The following is a 21401-nucleotide window of genomic DNA, read 5'->3' as shown; positions in this document are numbered from 1 at the left end:
GCTAAACGCACTGCGCGGGTCTATAAGTTGTATCTATGGCCGTGTAGCGCAAGCTAATTAGCCCTCACTGTACTTACATTTATATGATGCAGCTAAACGCACTGCGCGGGTCTATAAGTTGTATCTATGACCGTGTAGCGCAAGCTAATTATCCCTCACTGTACTTACATTTAGATGATGGCGCTAAACGCACTGCGCGGGTCTATAAGTTGTATCTATGACCGTGTAGCACAAGCTAATTAGCCCTCACTGTACTTACATTTATATGATGCAGCTAAACGCACTGCGCGGGTCTATAAGTTGTATCTATGGCCGTGTAGCGCAAGTTAATTAGCCCTCACTGTACTTACATTTAGATGATGGCGCTAAACGCACTGCGCGGGTCTATAAGTTGTATCTATGGCCGTGTGACACAAGCTAGTTATCCCTCACTGTACTTACATCTAGATGATGGCGCTAAACGCACTGCGCGGGTCTATAAGTTGTATCTATGGCCGTGTAACGCAAGCTAATTATCCCTCACTGTACTTACATTTATATGATGGCACTAAACGCACTGCGCGGGTCTATAAGTTGTATCTATGTCCGTGTAGCACAAGTTAATTAGCCCTTCACTGTACTTACATTTAGATGATGGCGCTAAACGCACTGCGCGGGTCTATAAGTTGTATCTATGGCCGTGTAGCACAAGTTAATTAGCCCTCACTGTACTTACATTTATATGATGGGGCTAAATGCACTGCGCGGGTCTATAAGTTGTATCTATGGCCGTGTAGCGCAAGCGAATTATCCCTCACTGTACTTACATCTAGATGATGGCGCTAAACGCACTGCGCGGGTCTATAAGTTGTATCTACGGCCGTGTAGCGCAAGTTAATTAGCCCTCACTGTACTTACATTTAGATGATGCAGCTAAACGCACTGCGCGGGTCTATAAGTTGTATCTATGACCGTGTAGCGCAAGTTAATTAGCCCTCACTGTACTTACATTTAGATGATGCAGCTAAACGCACTGCGCGGGTCTATAAGTTGTATCTATGGCCGTGTAGCGCAAGCTAATTAGCCCTCACTGTACTTACATTTAGATGATGCAGCTAAACGCACTGCGCGGGTCTATAAGTTGTATCTATGACCGTGTAGCGCAAGCTAATTAACCCTCACTGTACTTACATTTATATGATGCAGCTAAACGCACTGCGCGGGTCTATAAGTTGTATCTATGACCGTGTAGCGCAAGCTAATTAGCCCTCACTGTACTTACATTTAGATGATGCAGCTAAACGCACTGCGCGGGTCTATAAGTTGTATCTATGTCCGTGTAGCGCAAGCTAATTAGCCCTCACTGTACTTACATTTAGATGATGGCGCTAAACGCACTGTGCGGGTCTATAAGTTGTATCTATGGCCGTGTAGCGCAAGCTAATTAGCCCTCACTGTACTTACATCTAGATGATGGCGCTAAACGCACTGCGCGGGTCTATAAGTTGTATCTATGGCCGTGTAGCGCAAGCTAATTAGCCCTCACTGAACTTACATCTAGATGATGGCGCTAAACGCACTGCGCGGGTCTATAAGTTGTATCTATGGCCGTGTAGCACAAGCTAATTAGCCCTCACTGTACTTACATTTAGATGATGGCGCTAAACGCACTGCGCGGGTCTATAAGTTGTATCTATGGCCGTGTAGCGCAAGCTAATTAGCCCTCACTGTACTTACATTTATATGATGCAGCTAAACGCACTGCGCGGGTCTATAAGTTGTATCTATGGCCGTGTAGGGCAAGCTAATTAGCCCTCACTGTACTTACATTTATATGATGCAGCTAAACGCACTGCGCGGGTCTATAAGTTGTATCTATGACCGTGTAGCGCAAGCTAATTAGCCCTCACTGTACTTACATTTATATGATGCAGCTAAACGCACTGCGCGGGTCTATAAGTTGTATCTATGTCCGTGTAGCGCAAGCTAATTAGCCCTCACTGTACTTACATTTATATGATGCAGCTAAACGCACTGCGCGGGTCTATAAGTTGTATCTATGAACGTGTAGCGCAAGCTAATTAGCCCTCACTGTACTTACATTTAGATGATGCAGCTAAACGCACTGCGCGGGTCTATAAGTTGTATCTATGTCCGTGTAGCGCAAGCTAATTAGCCCTCACTGTACTTACATTTAGATGATGGCGCTAAACGCACTGCGCGGGTCTATAAGTTGTATCTATGACCGTGTAGCGCAAGCTAATTAGCCCTCACTGTACTTACATTTAGATGATGGCGCTAAACGCACTGCGCGGGTCTATAAGTTGTATCTATGGCCGTGTAGCACAAGTTAATTAGCCCTCACTGTACTTACATTTAGATGATGCAGCTAAACGCACTGCGCGGGTCTATAAGTTGTATCTATGGCCGTGTAGCACAAGTTAATTAGCCCTCACTGTACTTACATTTATATGATGGCGCTAAACGCACTGCGCGGGTCTATAAGTTGTATCTATGGCCGTGTAACGCAAGCTAATTAGCCCTTCACTGTACTTACATTTAGATGATGCAGCTAAACGCACTGCGCGGGTCTATAAGTTGTATCTATGGCCGTGTAGCGCAAGCTAATTAGCCCTCACTGTACTTACATTTAGATGATGGCGCTAAACGCACTGCGCGGGTCTATAAGTTGTATCTATGGCCGTGTAACGCAAGCTAATTAGCCCTCACTGTACTTACATTTATATGATGCAGCTAAACGCACTGCGCGGGTCTATAAGTTGTATCTATGTCCGTGTAGCGCAAGCTAATTAGCCCTCACTGTACTTACATTTATATGATGCAGCTAAACGCACTGCGCGGGTCTATAAGTTGTATCTATGTCCGTGTAACGCAAGCTAATTAGCCCTCACTGTACTTACATTTATATGATGCAGCTAAACGCACTGCGCGGGTCTATAAGTTGTATCTATGGCCGTATAGCGCAAGCTAATTAACCCTTCACTGTACTTACATTTAGATGATGGGGCTAAATGCACTGCGCGGGTCTATAAGTTGTATCTATGGCCGTGTAGCGCAAGCTAATTATCCCTCACTGTACTTACATTTAGATGATGGCGCTAAACGCACTGCGCGGGTCTATAAGTTGTATCTATGGCCGTGTAGCGCAAGCTAATTATCCCTCACTGTACTTACATTTATATGATGCAGCTAAACGCACTGCGCGGGTCTATAAGTTGTATCTATGGCCGTGTAGCGCAAGCTAATTAGCCCTCACTGTACTTACATTTAGATGATGGCGCTAAACGCACTGCGCGGGTCTATAAGTTGTATCTATGGCCGTGTAACGCAAGCTAATTAGCCCTCACTGTACTTACATTTATATGATGCAGCTAAACGCACTGCGCGGGTCTATAAGTTGTATCTATGACCGTGTAGCGCAAGCTAATTAGCCCTCACTGTACTTACATTTATATGATGCAGCTAAACGCACTGCGCGGGTCTATAAGTTGTATCTATGGCCGTGTAGCGCAAGCTAATTAGCCCTCACTGTACTTACATTTAGATGATGGCGCTAAACGCACTGCGCGGGTCTATAAGTTGTATCTATGACCGTGTAGCGCAAGCTAATTAGCCCTCACTGTACTTACATTTAGATGATGCAGCTAAACGCACTGCGCGGGTCTATAAGTTGTATCTATGGCCGTGTAACGCAAGCTAATTAGCCCTTCACTGTACTTACATTTATATGATGCAGCTAAACGCACTGCGCGGGTCTATAAGTTGTATCTATGGCCGTGTAGCGCAAGCTAATTAGCCCTCACTGTACTTACATTTAGATGATGGCGCTAAACGCACTGCGCAGGTCTATAAGTTGTATCTATGGCCGTGTAACGCAAGCTAATTAGCCCTCACTGTACTTACATTTATATGATGCAGCTAAACGCACTGCGCGGGTCTATAAGTTGTATCTATGTCCGTGTAACGCAAGCTAATTAGCCCTCACTGTACTTACATTTATATGATGCAGCTAAACGCACTGCGCGGGTCTATAAGTTGTATCTATGGCCGTATAGCGCAAGCTAATTAACCCTTCACTGTACTTACATTTAGATGATGGGGCTAAATGCACTGCGCGGGTCTATAAGTTGTATCTATGTCCGTGTAGCGCAAGCTAATTATCCCTCACTGTACTTACATTTAGATGATGGCGCTAAACGCACTGCGCGGGTCTATAAGTTGTATCTATGGCCGTGTAGCGCAAGCTAATTATCCCTCACTGTACTTACATTTATATGATGCAGCTAAACGCACTGCGCGGGTCTATAAGTTGTATCTATGACCGTGTAGCGCAAGCTAATTATCCCTCACTGTACTTACATTTAGATGATGGCGCTAAACGCACTGCGCGGGTCTATAAGTTGTATCTATGACCGTGTAGCGCAAGCTAATTAGCCCTCACTGTACTTACATTTAGATGATGCAGCTAAACGCACTGCGCGGGTCTATAAGTTGTATCTATGGCCGTGTAGCGCAAGCTAATTAGCCCTCACTGTACTTACATTTATATGATGCAGCTAAACGCACTGCGCGGGTCTATAAGTTGTATCTATGGCCGTGTAGCGCAAGTTAATTAGCCCTCACTGTACTTACATTTATATGATGCAGCTAAACGCACTGCGCGGGTCTATAAGTTGTATCTATGGCCGTGTAGCGCAAGTTAATTAGCCCTCACTGTACTTACATTTATATGATGCAGCTAAACGCACTGCGCGGGTCTATAAGTTGTATCTATGGCCGTGTAGCGCAAGTTAATTAGCCCTCACTGTACTTACATTTAGATGATGCAGCTAAACGCACTGCGCGGGTCTATAAGTTGTATCTATGGCCGTGTAGCGCAAGCTAATTATCCCTCACTGTACTTACATTTAGATGATGGCGCTAAACGCACTGCGCGGGTCTATAAGTTGTATCTATGGCCGTGTAGCGCAAGCTAATTATCCCTCACTGTACTTACATTTAGATGATGGCGCTAAACGCACTGCGCGGGTCTATAAGTTGTATCTATGACCGTGTAGCGCAAGCTAATTAGCCCTCACTGTACTTACATTTATATGATGCAGCTAAACGCACTGCGCGGGTCTATAAGTTGTATCTATGACCGTGTAGCGCAAGCTAATTAGCCCTCACTGTACTTACATTTAGATGATGCAGCTAAACGCACTGCGCGGGTCTATAAGTTGTATCTATGGCCGTGTAGCGCAAGTTAATTAGCCCTCACTGTACTTACATCTAGATGATGGCGCTAAACGCACTGCGCGGGTCTATAAGTTGTATCTATGGCCGTGTAGCACAAGCTAATTAGCCCTCACTGTACTTACATTTAGATGATGCAGCTAAACGCACTGCGCGGGTCTATAAGTTGTATCTATGGCCGTGTAGCGCAAGCTAATTAGCCCTCACTGTACTTACATCTAGATGATGCAGCTAAACGCACTGCGCGGGTCTATAAGTTGTATCTATGGCCGTGTAGCGCAAGCTAATTAGCCCTCACTGTACTTACATTTATATGATGCAGCTAAACGCACTGCGCGGGTCTATAAGTTGTATCTATGACCGTGTAGCGCAAGCTAATTATCCCTCACTGTACTTACATTTAGATGATGGCGCTAAACGCACTGCGCGGGTCTATAAGTTGTATCTATGACCGTGTAGCACAAGCTAATTAGCCCTCACTGTACTTACATTTATATGATGCAGCTAAACGCACTGCGCGGGTCTATAAGTTGTATCTATGGCCGTGTAGCGCAAGTTAATTAGCCCTCACTGTACTTACATTTAGATGATGGCGCTAAACGCACTGCGCGGGTCTATAAGTTGTATCTATGGCCGTGTGACACAAGCTAGTTATCCCTCACTGTACTTACATCTAGATGATGGCGCTAAACGCACTGCGCGGGTCTATAAGTTGTATCTATGGCCGTGTAACGCAAGCTAATTATCCCTCACTGTACTTACATTTATATGATGGCACTAAACGCACTGCGCGGGTCTATAAGTTGTATCTATGTCCGTGTAGCACAAGTTAATTAGCCCTTCACTGTACTTACATTTAGATGATGGCGCTAAACGCACTGCGCGGGTCTATAAGTTGTATCTATGGCCGTGTAGCACAAGTTAATTAGCCCTCACTGTACTTACATTTATATGATGGGGCTAAATGCACTGCGCGGGTCTATAAGTTGTATCTATGGCCGTGTAGCGCAAGCGAATTATCCCTCACTGTACTTACATCTAGATGATGGCGCTAAACGCACTGCGCGGGTCTATAAGTTGTATCTACGGCCGTGTAGCGCAAGTTAATTAGCCCTCACTGTACTTACATTTAGATGATGCAGCTAAACGCACTGCGCGGGTCTATAAGTTGTATCTATGACCGTGTAGCGCAAGTTAATTAGCCCTCACTGTACTTACATTTAGATGATGCAGCTAAACGCACTGCGCGGGTCTATAAGTTGTATCTATGGCCGTGTAGCGCAAGCTAATTAGCCCTCACTGTACTTACATTTAGATGATGCAGCTAAACGCACTGCGCGGGTCTATAAGTTGTATCTATGGCCGTATAGCGCAAGCTAATTAGCCCTCACTGTACTTACATCTAGATGATGGCGCTAAACGCACTGCGCGGGTCTATAAGTTGTTTCTATGGCCGTGTAGCACAAGCTAATTAGCCCTCACTGTACTTACATTTATATGATGCAGCTAAACGCACTGCGCGGGTCTATAAGTTGTATCTATGGCCGTGTAGCACAAGCTAATTAGCCCTCACTGTACTTACATTTATATGATGCAGCTAAACGCACTGCGCGGGTCTGTAAGTTGTATCTATGGCCGTGTAGCGCAAGCTAATTAGCCCTCACTGTACTTACATTTATATGATGCAGCTAAAAGCACTGCGCGGGTCTATAAGTTGTATCTATGACCGTTTAGCGCAAGCTAATTAGCCCTCACTGTACTTACATTTAGATGATGCAGCTAAACGCACTGCGCGGGTCTATAAGTTGTATCTATGGCCGTGTAACGCAAGCTGATTAGCCCTCACTGTACTTACATCTAGATGATGGCGCTAAACGCACTGCGCGGGTCTATAAGTTGTATCTATGGCCGTGTAGCACAAGCTAATTATCCCTCACTGTACTTACATCTAGATAATGGCGCTAAACGCACTGCGCGGGTCTATAAGTTGTATCTATGGCCGTGTAGCACAAGCTAATTATCCCTCACTGTACTTACATCTAGATGATTGCGCTAAACGCACTGCGCGGGTCTATAAGTTGTATCTATGACCGTGTAACGCAAGCTAATTAGCAATCACTGTACTTACATTTAGATGATGCAGCTAAACGCACTGCGCGGGTCTATAAGTTGTATCTATGGCCGTGTAGCACAAGCTAATTAGCCCTCACTGTACTTACATTTAGATGATGGCGCTAAACGCACTGCGTGGGTCTATAAGTTGTATCTATGGCCGTGTAGCGCAAGTTAATTAGCCCTCACTGTACTTACATTTATATGATGCAGCTAAACGCACTGCGCGGGTCTATAAGTTGTATCTATGTCCGTGTAGCACAAGCTTATTAGCCCTCACTGTACTTACATTTATATGATGTTGCTAAACGCACTGCGCGGGTCTATAAGTTGTATCTATGGCCGTGTAGCGCAAGTTAATTAGCCCTCACTGTACTTACATTTAGATGATGGCGCTAAATGCACTGCGCGGGTCTATAAGTTGTATCTATGTCCGTATAGCGCAAGCTAATTAGCCCTTCACTGTACTTACATTTAGATGATGGCGCTAAATGCACTGCGCGGGTCTATAAGTTGTATCTATGGCCGTGTAGCGCAAGCTAATTAGCCCTCACTGTACTTACATTTAGATGATGCAGCTAAACGCACTGCGCGGGTCTATAAGTTGTATCTATGGCCGTGTAGCGCAAGCTAATTAGCCCTTCACTGTACTTACATTTAGATGATGGCACTAAATGCACTGCGCGGGTCTATAAGTTGTATCTATGACCGTGTAGCGCAAGCTAATTAGCCCTCACTGTACTTACATTTATATGATGCAGCTAAGCGCACTGCGCGGGTCTATAAGTTGTATCTATGACCGTGTAGCACAAGTTAATTAGCCCTCACTGCACTTACATTTATATGATGCAGCTAAACGCACTGCGCGGGTCTATAAGTTGTATCTATGGCCGTGTAGCGCAAGCTAATTAGCCCTCACTGTACTTACATTTAGATGATGGCGCTAAACGCACTGCGCGGGTCTATAAGTTGTATCTATGGCCGTGTAGCGCAAGCTAATTAGCCCTTCACTGTACTTACATTTATATGATGCAGCTAAACGCACTGCGCGGGTCTATAAGTTGTATCTATGGCCGTATAGCGCAAGCTAATTAACCCTTCACTGTACTAACATTTAGATGATGGCGCTAAACGCACTGCGCGGGTCTATAAGTTGTATCTATGACCGTGTAACGCAAGCTAATTAGCCCTCACTGTACTTACATTTATATGATGCAGCTAAACGCACTGCGCGGGTCTATAAGTTGTATCTATGGCCGTGTAGCGCAAGCTAATTAGCCCTCACTATACTTACATTTAGATGATGGCGCTAAACGCACTGCGCGGGTCTATAAGTTGTATCTATGACCGTGTAGCGCAAGTTAATTAGCCCTCACTGTACTTACATTTATATGATGCAGCTAAACGCACTGCGCGGGTCTATAAGTTGTATCTATGGCCGTATAGCGCAAGCTAATTAACCCTTCACTGTACTAACATTTAGATGATGGCGCTAAACGCACTGCGCGGGTCTATAAGTTGTATCTATGACCGTGTAACGCAAGCTAATTAGCCCTCACTGTACTTACATTTATATGATGCAGCTAAACGCACTGCGCGGGTCTATAAGTTGTATCTATGACCGTGTAGCGCAAGCTAATTAGCCCTCACTGTACTTACATTTAGATGATGCAGCTAAACGCACTGCGCGGGTCTATAAGTTGTATCTATGGCCGTGTAGCACAAGCTAATTAGCCCTCACTGTACTTACATTTATATGATGCAGCTAAACGCACTGCGCGGGTCTATAAGTTGTATCTATGTCTGTGTAGCACAAGCTAATTAGCCCTCACTGTACTTACATTTAGATGATGCAGCTAAACGCACTGCGCGGGTCTATAAGTTGTATCTATGGCCGTGTAGCACAAGCTAATTAGCCCTCACTGTACTTACATTTATATGATGCAGCTAAACGCACTGCGCGGGTCTATAAGTTGTATCTATGGCCGTGTAGCACAAGCTAATTAGCCCTCACTGTACTTACATTTAGATGATGGAAATAAGCGCACTGCGCGGGTCTATAAGTTGTATCTATGGCCGTATTGCGCAAGCTAATTAACCCTTCACTGTAGTTACATTTATATGATGCAGCTAAACGCACTGCGCGGGTCTATAAGTTGTATCTATGGCCGTATTGCGCAAGCTAATTAACCCTTCACTGAACTTACATTTATATGATGCAGCTAAACGCACTGCGCGGGTCTATAAGTTGTATCTATGGCCGTATTGCGCAAGCTAATTAGCCCTCACTGTACTTACATTTAGATGATGCAGCTAAACGCACTGCGCGGGTCTATAAGTTGTATCTATGGCCGTGTAGCACAAGTTATTTAGCCCTCACTGTACTTACATTTAGATGATGGCGCTAAACGCACTGCGCGGGTCTATAAGTTGTATCTATGACCGTGTAGTGCAAGCTAATTATCCCTCACTGTAGTTACATTTAGATGATGGCGCTAAACGCACTGCGCGGGTCTATAAGTTGTATCTATGACCGTATAGCGCAAGCTAATTAGCCCTCACTGTACTTACATTTAGATGATGCAGCTAAACGCACTGCGCGGGTCTATAAGTTGTATCTATGGCCGTGTAGCACAAGCTAATTAGCCCTCGCTGTACTTACATTTATATGATGCAGCTAAACGCACTGCGCGGGTCTATAAGTTGTATCTATGGCCGCGTGACGCAAGTTATTTAGCCCTCACTGTACTTACATTTAGATGATGGCGCTAAACGCACTGCGCGGGTCTATAAGTTGTATCTATGTCCGTGTAGCACAAGCTAATTAGCCCTCACTGTACTTACATTTAGATGATGCAGCTAAACGCACTGCGCGGGTCTATAAGTTGTATCTATGGCCGTGTAGCGCAAGTTAATTAGCCCTCACTGTACTTACATTTAGATGATGCAGCTAAACGCACTGCGCGGGTCTATAAGTTGTATCTATGGCCGTGTAGCACAAGCTAATTAGCCCTCACTGTACTTACATTTAGATGATGGCGCTAAACGCACTGCGCGGGTCTATAAGTTGTATCTATGGCCGTGTAGAGCAAGCTAATTAACCCTCACTGTACTTACATCTAGATGATGGCGCTAAACGCACTGCGCGGGTCTATAAGTTGTATCTATGACCGTGTAGCGCAAGTTAATTAGCCCTCACTGTACTTACATTTAGATGATGCAGCTAAACGCACTGCGCGGGTCTATAAGTTGTATCTATGACCGTGTAGCGCAAGCTAATTAGCCCTCACTGTACTTACATTTATATGATGCAGCTAAACGCACTGCGCAGGTCTATCAGTTGTATCTATGGCCGTGTAGTGCAAGCTAATTAGCCCTCACTGTACTTACATTTATATGATGCAGCTAAACGCACTGCGCGGGTCTATAAGTTGTATCTATGACCGTGTAGCGCAAGCTAATTAGCCCTCACTGTACTTACATTTAGATGATGCAGCTAAACGCACTGCGCGGGTCTATAAGTTGTATCTATGACCGTGTAGCGCAAGCTAATTAGCCCTCACTGTACTTACATTTAGATGATGCAGCTAAACGCACTGCGCGGGTCTATAAGTTGTATCTATGACCGTGTAGCACAAGCTAATTAACCCTTCACTGTACTTACATTTATATGATGCAGCTAAACGCACTGCGCGGGTCTATAAGTTGTATCTATGACCGTGTAGCACAAGCTAATTAACCCTTCACTGTACTTACATTTAGATGATGCAGCTAAGCGCACTGCGCGGGTCTATAAGTTGTATCTATGACCGTGTAGCACAAGCTAATTAACCCTTCACTGTACTTACATTTAGATGATGCAGCTAAGCGCACTGCGCGGGTCTATAAGTTGTATCTATGACCGTGTAGCGCAAGCTAATTAGCCCTCACTGTACTTACATTTATATGATGCAGCTAAACGCACTGCGCGGGTCTATAATTTGTATCTATGACCGTGTAGCACAAGCTAATTAACCCCTCACTGTACTTACATTTATATGATGCAGCTAAATGCACTGCGCGGGTCTATAAGTTGTATCTATGACCGTGTAGCGCAAGCTAATTAACCCTTCACTGTACTTACATTTATATGATGCAGCTAAACGCACTGCGCGGGTCTATAAGTTGTATCTATGGCCGTGTAGCACAAGCTAATTAACCCTTCACTGTACTTACATTTAGATGATGCAGCTAAACGCACTGCGCGGGTCTATAAGTTGTATCTATGGCCGTATAGCGCAAGCTAATTAGCCCTCACTGTACATACATTTAGATGATGGCGCTAAGCGCACTGCGCGGGTCTATAAGTTGTATCTATGGCCGTGTAGCGCAAGCTAATTAACCCTCACTGTACTTACATTTAGATGATGCAGCTAAACGCACTGCGCGGGTCTATAAGTTGTATCTATGTCCGTGTAGCACAAGCTAATTAGCCCTCACTGTACTTACATTTATATGATGCAGCTAAACGCACTGCGCGGGTCTATAAGTTGTATCTATGGCCGTGTAGCACAAGCTAATTAACCCTTCACTGTACTTACATTTAGATGATGCAGCTAAACGCACTGCGCGGGTCTATAAGTTGTATCTATGGCCGTATAGCGCAAGCTAATTAGCCCTCACTGTACATACATTTAGATGATGGCGCTAAGCGCACTGCGCGGGTCTATAAGTTGTATCTATGGCCGTGTAGCGCAAGCTAATTAACCCTCACTGTACTTACATTTAGATGATGCAGCTAAACGCACTGCGCGGGTCTATAAGTTGTATCTATGTCCGTGTAGCACAAGCTAATTAGCCCTCACTGTACTTACATTTATATGATGCAGCTAAACGCACTGCGCGGGTCTATAAGTTGTATCTATGGCCGTGTAGCGCAAGCTAATTAGCCCTCACTGTACTTACATTTATATGATGCAGCTAAACGCACTGCGCGGGTCTATAAGTTGTATCTATGACCGTGTAGCGCAAGCTAATTAGCCCTCACTGTACTTACATTTAGATGATGCAGCTAAACGCACTGCGCGGGTCTATAAGTTGTATCTATGACCGTGTAGCGCAAGCTAATTAGCCCTCACTGTACTTACATTTAGATGATGCAGCTAAACGCACTGCGCGGGTCTATAAGTTGTATCTATGACCTTGTAGCACAAGCTAATTAACCCTTCACTGTACTTACATTTATATGATGCAGCTAAACGCACTGCGCGGGTCTATAAGTTGTATCTATGACCGTGTAGCACAAGCTAATTAACCCTTCACTGTACTTACATTTAGATGATGCAGCTAAGTCCACTGCGCGGGTCTATAAGTTGTATCTATGACCGTGTAGCGCAAGCTAATTAGCCCTCACTGTACTTACATTTATATGATGCAGCTAAACGCACTGCGCGGGTCTATAATTTGTATCTATGACCGTGTAGCACAAGCTAATTAACCCCTCACTGTACTTACATTTATATGATGCAGCTAAATGCACTGCGCGGGTCTATAAGTTGTATCTATGACCGTGTAGCACAAGCTAATTAACCCTTCACTGTACTTACATTTAGATGATGCAGCTAAGCGCACTGCGCGGGTCTATAAGTTGTATCTATGACCGTGTAGCACAAGCTAATTAACCCTTCACTGTACTTACATTTAGATATTGCAGCTAAGCGCACTGCGCGGGTCTATAAGTTGTATCTATGACCGTGTAGCGCAAGCTAATTAACCCTTCACTGTACTTACATTTATATGATGCAGCTAAACGCACTGCGCGGGTCTATAAGTTGTATCTATGACCGTGTAGCACAAGCTAATTAACCCTTCACTGTACTTACATTTAGATGATGCAGCTAAACGCACTGCGCGGGTCTATAAGTTGTATCTATGGCCGTGTAGCGCAAGCTAATTAGCCCTTCACTGTACTTACATTTAGATGATGCAGCTAAGCGCACTGCGCGGGTCTATAAGTTGTATCTATGGCCGTGTAGCACAAGCTAATTAGCCCTCACTGTACTTACATTTAGATGATGCAGCTAAACGCACTGCGCGGGTCTATAAGTTGTATCTATGGCCGTATAGCGCAAGCTAATTAGCCCTCACTGTACATACATTTAGATGATGGCGCTAAGCGCACTGCGCGGGTCTATAAGTTGTATCTATGGCCGTGTAGCGCAAGCTAATTAACCCTCACTGTACTTACATTTAGATGATGCAGCTAAACGCACTGCGCAGGTCTATAAGTTGTATCTATGTCCGTGTAGCACAAGCTAATTAGCCCTCACTGTACTTACATTTATATGATGCAGCTAAACGCACTGCGCGGGTCTATAAGTTGTATCTATGGCCGTGTAGCGCAAGCTAATTAGCCCTCACTGTACTTACATTTAGATGATGCAGCTAAGCGCACTGCGCGGGTCTATAAGTTGTATCTATGGCCGTGTAGCGCAAGCTAATTAGCCCTCACTGTACTTACATTTAGATGATGCAGCTAAACGCAATGCGCGGGTCTATAAGTTGTATCTATGGCCGTGTAGCGCAAGTTAATTAGCCCTCACTGTACTTACATTTAGATGATGCAGCTAAACGCACTGCGCGGGTCTATAAGTTGTATCTATGGCCGTGTAGCACAAGCTAATTAGCCCTCACTGTACTTACATTTAGATGATGGCGCTAAACGCACTGCGCGGGTCTATAAGTTGTATCTATGGCCGTGTAGAGCAAGCTAATTAACCCTCACTGTACTTACATCTAGATGATGGCGCTAAACGCACTGCGCGGGTCTATAAGTTGTATCTATGACCGTGTAGCGCAAGTTAATTAGCCCTCACTGTACTTACATTTAGATGATGCAGCTAAACGCACTGCGCGGGTCTATAAGTTGTATCTATGACCGTGTAGCGCAAGCTAATTAGCCCTCACTGTACTTACATTTATATGATGCAGCTAAACGCACTGCGCAGGTCTATCAGTTGTATCTATGGCCGTGTAGTGCAAGCTAATTAGCCCTCACTGTACTTACATTTATATGATGCAGCTAAACGCACTGCGCGGGTCTATAAGTTGTATCTATGACCGTGTAGCGCAAGCTAATTAGCCCTCACTGTACTTACATTTAGATGATGCAGCTAAACGCACTGCGCGGGTCTATAAGTTGTATCTATGACCGTGTAGCGCAAGCTAATTAGCCCTCACTGTACTTACATTTAGATGATGCAGCTAAACGCACTGCGCGGGTCTATAAGTTGTATCTATGACCGTGTAGCACAAGCTAATTAACCCTTCACTGTACTTACATTTATATAATGCAGCTAAACGCACTGCGCGGGTCTATAAGTTGTATCTATGACCGTGTAGCACAAGCTAATTAACCCTTCACTGTACTTACATTTAGATGATGCAGCTAAGCGCACTGCGCGGGTCTATAAGTTGTATCTATGACCGTGTAGCACAAGCTAATTAACCCTTCACTGTACTTACATTTAGATGATGCAGCTAAGCGCACTGCGCGGGTCTATTAGTTGTATCTATGACCGTGTAGCGCAAGCTAATTAGCCCTCACTGTACTTACATTTATATGATGCAGCTAAACGCACTGCGCGGGTCTATAATTTGTATCTATGACCGTGTAGCACAAGCTAATTAACCCCTCACTGTACTTACATTTATATGATGCAGCTAAATGCACTGCGCGGGTCTATAAGTTGTATCTATGACCGTGTAGCGCAAGCTAATTAACCCTTCACTGTATTTACATTTATATGATGCAGCTAAACGCACTGCGCGGGTCTATAAGTTGTATCTATGGCCGTGTAGCACAAGCTAATTAACCCTTCACTGTACTTACATTTAGATGATGCAGCTAAACGCACTGCGCGGGTCTATAAGTTGTATCTATGGCCGTATAGCGCAAGCTAATTAGCCCTCACTGTACATACATTTAGATGATGGCGCTAAGCGCACTGCGCGGGTCTATAAGTTGTATCTATGGCCGTGTAGCGCAAGCTAATTAACCCTCACTGTACTTACATTTAGATGATGCAGCTAAACGCACTGCGCGGGTCTATAAGTTGTATCTATGACCGTGTAGCACAAGCTAATTAACCCTTCACTGTACTTACATTTAGATGATGGCGCTAAACGCACTGCGCGGGTCTATAAGTTGTATCTATGGCCGTGTAGAGCAAGCTAATTAACCCTCACTGTACTTACATCTAGATGATGGCGCTAAACGCACTGCGCGGGTCTATAAGTTGTATCTATGACCGTGTAGCGCAAGTTAATTAGCCCTCACTGTACTTACATTTAGATGATGCAGCTAAACGCACTGCGCGGGTCTATAAGTTGTATCTATGACCGTGTAGCGCAAGCTAATTAGCCCTCACTGTACTTACATTTATATGATGCAGCTAAACGCACTGCGCAGGTCTATCAGTTGTATCTATGGCCGTGTAGTGCAAGCTAATTAGCCCTCACTGTACTTACATTTATATGATGCAGCTAAACGCACTGCGCGGGTCTATAAGTTGTATCTATGACCGTGTAGCGCAAGCTAATTAGCCCTCACTGTACTTACATTTAGATGATGCAGCTAAACGCACTGCGCGGGTCTATAAGTTGTATCTATGACCGTGTAGCGCAAGCTAATTAGCCCTCACTGTACTTACATTTAGATGATGCAGCTAAACGCACTGCGCGGGTCTATAAGTTGTATCTATGACCGTGTAGCACAAGCTAATTAACCCTTCACTGTACTTACATTTATATGATGCAGCTAAACGCACTGCGCGGGTCTATAAGTTGTATCTATGACCGTGTAGCACAAGCTAATTAACCCTTCACTGTACTTACATTTAGATGATGCAGCTAAGCGCACTGCGCGGGTCTATAAGTTGTATCTATGACCGTGTAGCACAAGCTAATTAACCCTTCACTGTACTTACATTTAGATGATGCAGCTAAGCGCACTGCGCGGGTCTATAAGTTGTATCTATGACCGTGTAGCGCAAGCTAATTAGCCCTCACTGTACTTACATTTATATGATGCAGCTAAACGCACTGCGCGGGTCTATAATTTGTATCTATGACCGTGTAGCACAAGCTAATTAACCCCTCACTGTACTTACATTTATATGATGCAGCTAAATGCACTGCGCGGGTCTATAAGTTGTATCTATGACCGTGTAGCGCAAGCTAATTAACCCTTCACTGTACTTACATTTATATGATGCAGCTAAACGCACTGCGCGGGTCTATAAGTTGTATCTATGGCCGTGTAGCACAAGCTAATTAACCCTTCACTGTACTTACATTTAGATGATGCAGCTAAACGCACTGCGCGGGTCTATAAGTTGTATCTATGGCCGTATAGCGCAAGCTAATTAGCCCTCACTGTACATACATTTAGATGATGGCGCTAAGCGCACTGCGCGGGTCTATAAGTTGTATCTATGGCCGTGTAGCGCAAGCTAATTAACCCTCACTGTACTTACATTTAGATGATGCAGCTAAACGCACTGCGCGGGTCTATAAGTTGTATCTATGACCGTGTAGCACAAGCTAATTAACCCTTCACTGTACTTACATTTATATGATGCAGCTAAACGCACTGCGCGGGTCTATAAGTTGTATCTATGACCGTGTAGCACAAGCTAATTAACCCTTCACTGTACTTACATTTAGATGATGCAGCTAAGCGCACTGCGCGGGTCTATAAGTTGTATCTATGACCGTGTAGCACAAGCTAATTAACCCTTCACTGTACTTACATTTAGATGATGCAGCTAAGCGCACTGCGCGGGTCTATAAGTTGTATCTATGACCGTGTAGCGCAAGCTAATTAGCCCTCACTGTACTTACATTTATATGATGCAGCTAAACGCACTGCGCGGGTCTATAATTTGTATCTATGACCGTGTAGCACAAGCTAATTAACCCCTCACTGTACTTACATTTATATGATGCAGCTAAATGCACTGCGCGGGTCTATAAGTTGTATCTATGACCGTGTAGCGCAAGCTAATTAACCCTTCACTGTACTTACATTTATATGATGCAGCTAAACGCACTGCGCGGGTCTATAAGTTGTATCTATGGCCGTGTAGCACAAGCTAATTAACCCTTCACTGTACTTACATTTAGATGATGCAGCTAAACGCACTGCGCGGGTCTATAAGTTGTATCTATGGCCGTATAGCGCAAGCTAATTAGCCCTCACTGTACATACATTTAGATGATGGCGCTAAGCGCACTGCGCGGGTCTATAAGTTGTATCTATGGCCGTGTAGCGCAAGCTAATTAACCCTCACTGTACTTACATTTAGATGATGCAGCTAAACGCACTGCGCGGGTCTATAAGTTGTATCTATGTCCGTGTAGCACAAGCTAATTAGCCCTCACTGTACTTACATTTATATGATGCAGCTAAACGCACTGCGCGGGTCTATAAGTTGTATCTATGGCCGTGTAGCGCAAGCTAATTAGCCCTCACTGTACTTACATTTATATGATGCAGCTAAACGCACTGCGCGGGTCTATAAGTTGTATCTATGACCGTGTAGCGCAAGCTAATTAGCCCTCACTGTACTTACATTTAGATGATGCAGCTAAACGCACTGCGCGGGTCTATAAGTTGTATCTATGACCGTGTAGCGCAAGCTAATTAGCCCTCACTGTACTTACATTTAGATGATGCAGCTAAACGCACTGCGCGGGTCTATAAGTTGTATCTATGACCTTGTAGCACAAGCTAATTAACCCTTCACTGTACTTACATTTATATGATGCAGCTAAACGCACTGCGCGGGTCTATAAGTTGTATCTATGACCGTGTAGCACAAGCTAATTAACCCTTCACTGTACTTACATTTAGATGATGCAGCTAAGCGCACTGCGCGGGTCTATAAGTTGTATCTATGACCGTGTAGCGCAAGCTAATTAGCCCTCACTGTACTTACATTTATATGATGCAGCTAAACGCACTGCGCGGGTCTATAATTTGTATCTATGACCGTGTAGCACAAGCTAATTAACCCCTCACTGTACTTACATTTATATGATGCAGCTAAATGCACTGCGCGGGTCTATAAGTTGTATCTATGACCGTGTAGCACAAGCTAATTAACCCTTCACTGTACTTACATTTAGATGATGCAGCTAAGCGCACTGCGCGGGTCTATAAGTTGTATCTATGACCGTGTAGCACAAGCTAATTAACCCTTCACTGTACTTACATTTAGATATTGCAGCTAAGCGCACTGCGCGGGTCTATAAGTTGTATCTATGACCGTGTAGCGCAAGCTAATTAGCCCTCACTGTACTTACATTTATATGATGCAGCTAAATGCACTGCGCGGGTCTATAAGTTGTATCTATGACCGTGTAGCGCAAGCTAATTAACCCTTCACTGTACTTACATTTATATGATGCAGCTAAACGCACTGCGCGGGTCTATAAGTTGTATCTATGACCGTGTAGCACAAGCTAATTAACCCTTCACTGTACTTACATTTAGATGATGCAGCTAAACGCACTGCGCGGGTCTATAAGTTGTATCTATGGCCGTGTAGCGCAAGCTAATTAGCCCTTCACTGTACTTACATTTAGATGATGCAGCTAAGCGCACTGCGCGGGTCTATAAGTTGTATCTATGGCCGTGTAGCACAAGCTAATTAGCCCTCACTGTACTTACATTTAGATGATGCAGCTAAACGCACTGCGCGGGTCTATAAGTTGTATCTATGGCCGTATAGCGCAAGCTAATTAGCCCTCACTGTACATACATTTAGATGATGGCGCTAAGCGCACTGCGCGGGTCTATAAGTTGTATCTATGGCCGTGTAGCGCAAGCTAATTAACCCTCACTGTACTTACATTTAGATGATGCAGCTAAACGCACTGCGCAGGTCTATAAGTTGTATCTATGTCCGTGTAGCACAAGCTAATTAGCCCTCACTGTACTTACATTTATATGATGCAGCTAAACGCACTGCGCGGGTCTATAAGTTGTATCTATGGCCGTGTAGCGCAAGCTAATTAGCCCTCACTGTACTTACATTTAGATGATGCAGCTAAGCGCACTGCGCGGGTCTATAAGTTGTATCTATGGCCGTGTAGCGCAAGCTAATTAGCCCTCACTGTACTTACATTTAGATGATGCAGCTAAGCGCACTGCGCGGGTCTATAAGTTGTATCTATGGCCGTGTAGCGCAAGCTAATTAGCCCTCACTGTACTTACATTTAGATGATGCAGCTAAATGCACTGCGCGGGTCTATAAGTTGTATCTATGGCCGTGTAGCGCAAGCTAATTAGCCCTCACTGTACTTACATTTAGATGATGCAGCTAAACGCACTGCGCGGGTCTATAAGTTGTATCTATGTCCGTGTAGCACAAGCTAATTAGCCCTCACTGTACTTACATTTAGATGATGCAGCTAAACGCACTGCGCGGGTCTATAAGTTGTATCTATGGCCGTGTAGCGCAAGCTAATTAGCCCTCACTGTACTTACATTTAGATGATGCAGCTAAACGCACTGCGCGGGTCTATAAGTTGTATCTATGGCCGTGTAGCACAAGCTAATTAGCCCTCACTGTACTTACATTTAGATGATGGCGCTAAACGCACTGCGCGGGTCTATAAGTTGTATCTATGGCCGTGTAGCACAAGCTAATTAGCCCTCACTGTACTTACATTTAGATGATGCAGCTAAACGCACTGCGCGGGTCTATAAGTTGTATCTATGTCCGTGTAGCACAAGCTAATTAGCCCTCACTGTACTTACATTTAGATGATGCAGCTAAACGCACTGCGCGGGTCTATAAGTTGTATCTATGACCGTGTAGCGCAAGCTAATTAGCCCTCACTGTACTTACATTTAGATGATGGGGCTAAATGCACTGCGCGGGTCTATAAGTTGTATCTATGGCCGTGTAGCGCAAGCTAATTAGCCCTCACTGTACTTACATTTAGATGAGGCAGCTAAACGCACTGCGCGGGTCTATAATTTGTATCTATGTCTGTGTAGCACAAGCTAATTAGCCCTCACTGTACTTACATTTATATGATGCAGCTAAACGCACTGCGCGGGTCTATAAGTTGTATCTATGGCCGTGTAGCGCAAGTTAATTAGCCCTCACTGTACTTACATTTAGATGATGCAGCTAAACGCACTGCGCGGGTCTATAAGTTGTATCTATGGCCGTGTAGCACGAGCTAATTAACCCTTCACTGTACTTACATTTATATGATGCAGCTAAGCGCACTGCGCGGGTCTATAAGTTGTATCTATGGCCGTGTAGCGCAAGTTAATTAGCCCTCACTGTACTTACATTTAGATGATGCAGCTAAACGCACTGCGCGGGTCTATAAGTTGTATCTATGGCCGTGTAGCACAAGCTAATTAACCCTTCACTGTACTTACATTTAGATGATGCAGCTAAACGCACTGCGCGGGTCTATAAGGTGTATCTATGGCCGTGTAGCACAAGTTAATTAGCCCTCACTGTACTTACATTTAGATGATGCAGCTAAACGCACTGCGTGGGTCTATAAGTTGTATCTATGTCCGTGTAGCGCAAGCTAATTAGCCCTCACTGTACTTACATTTAGATGATGGGGCTAAATGCACTGCGCGGGTCTATAAGTTGTATCTATGTCCGTGTAGCGCAAGCTAATTAGCCCTCACTGTACTTACATTTAGATGATGGGGCTAAATGCACTGCACGGGTCTATAAGTTGTATCTATGGCCGTGTAGCGCAAGCTAATTAGCCCTCACTGTACTTACATTTAGATGATGGCGCTAAACGCACTGCGCGGGTCTATAAGTTGTATCTATGTCCGTGTAGCACAAGTTAATTAGCCCTCACTGTACTTACATTTATATGATGCAGCTAAACGCACTGCGCGGGTCTATAAGTTGTATCTATGTCCGTGTAGCACAAGTTAATTAGCCCTCACTGTACTTACATTTATATGATGCAGCTAAACGCACTGCGCGGGTCTATAAGTGGTATCTATGGCCGTGTAGCAC

This window comes from Bombina bombina, chromosome 8 (assembly GCF_027579735.1).
Source record: "Bombina bombina isolate aBomBom1 chromosome 8, aBomBom1.pri, whole genome shotgun sequence".
Lineage (NCBI taxonomy): Eukaryota > Metazoa > Chordata > Amphibia > Anura > Bombinatoridae > Bombina > Bombina bombina.
The sequence above is the reverse complement of the archived record's forward strand: the minus strand, read 5'-3'. Positions refer to the sequence as shown.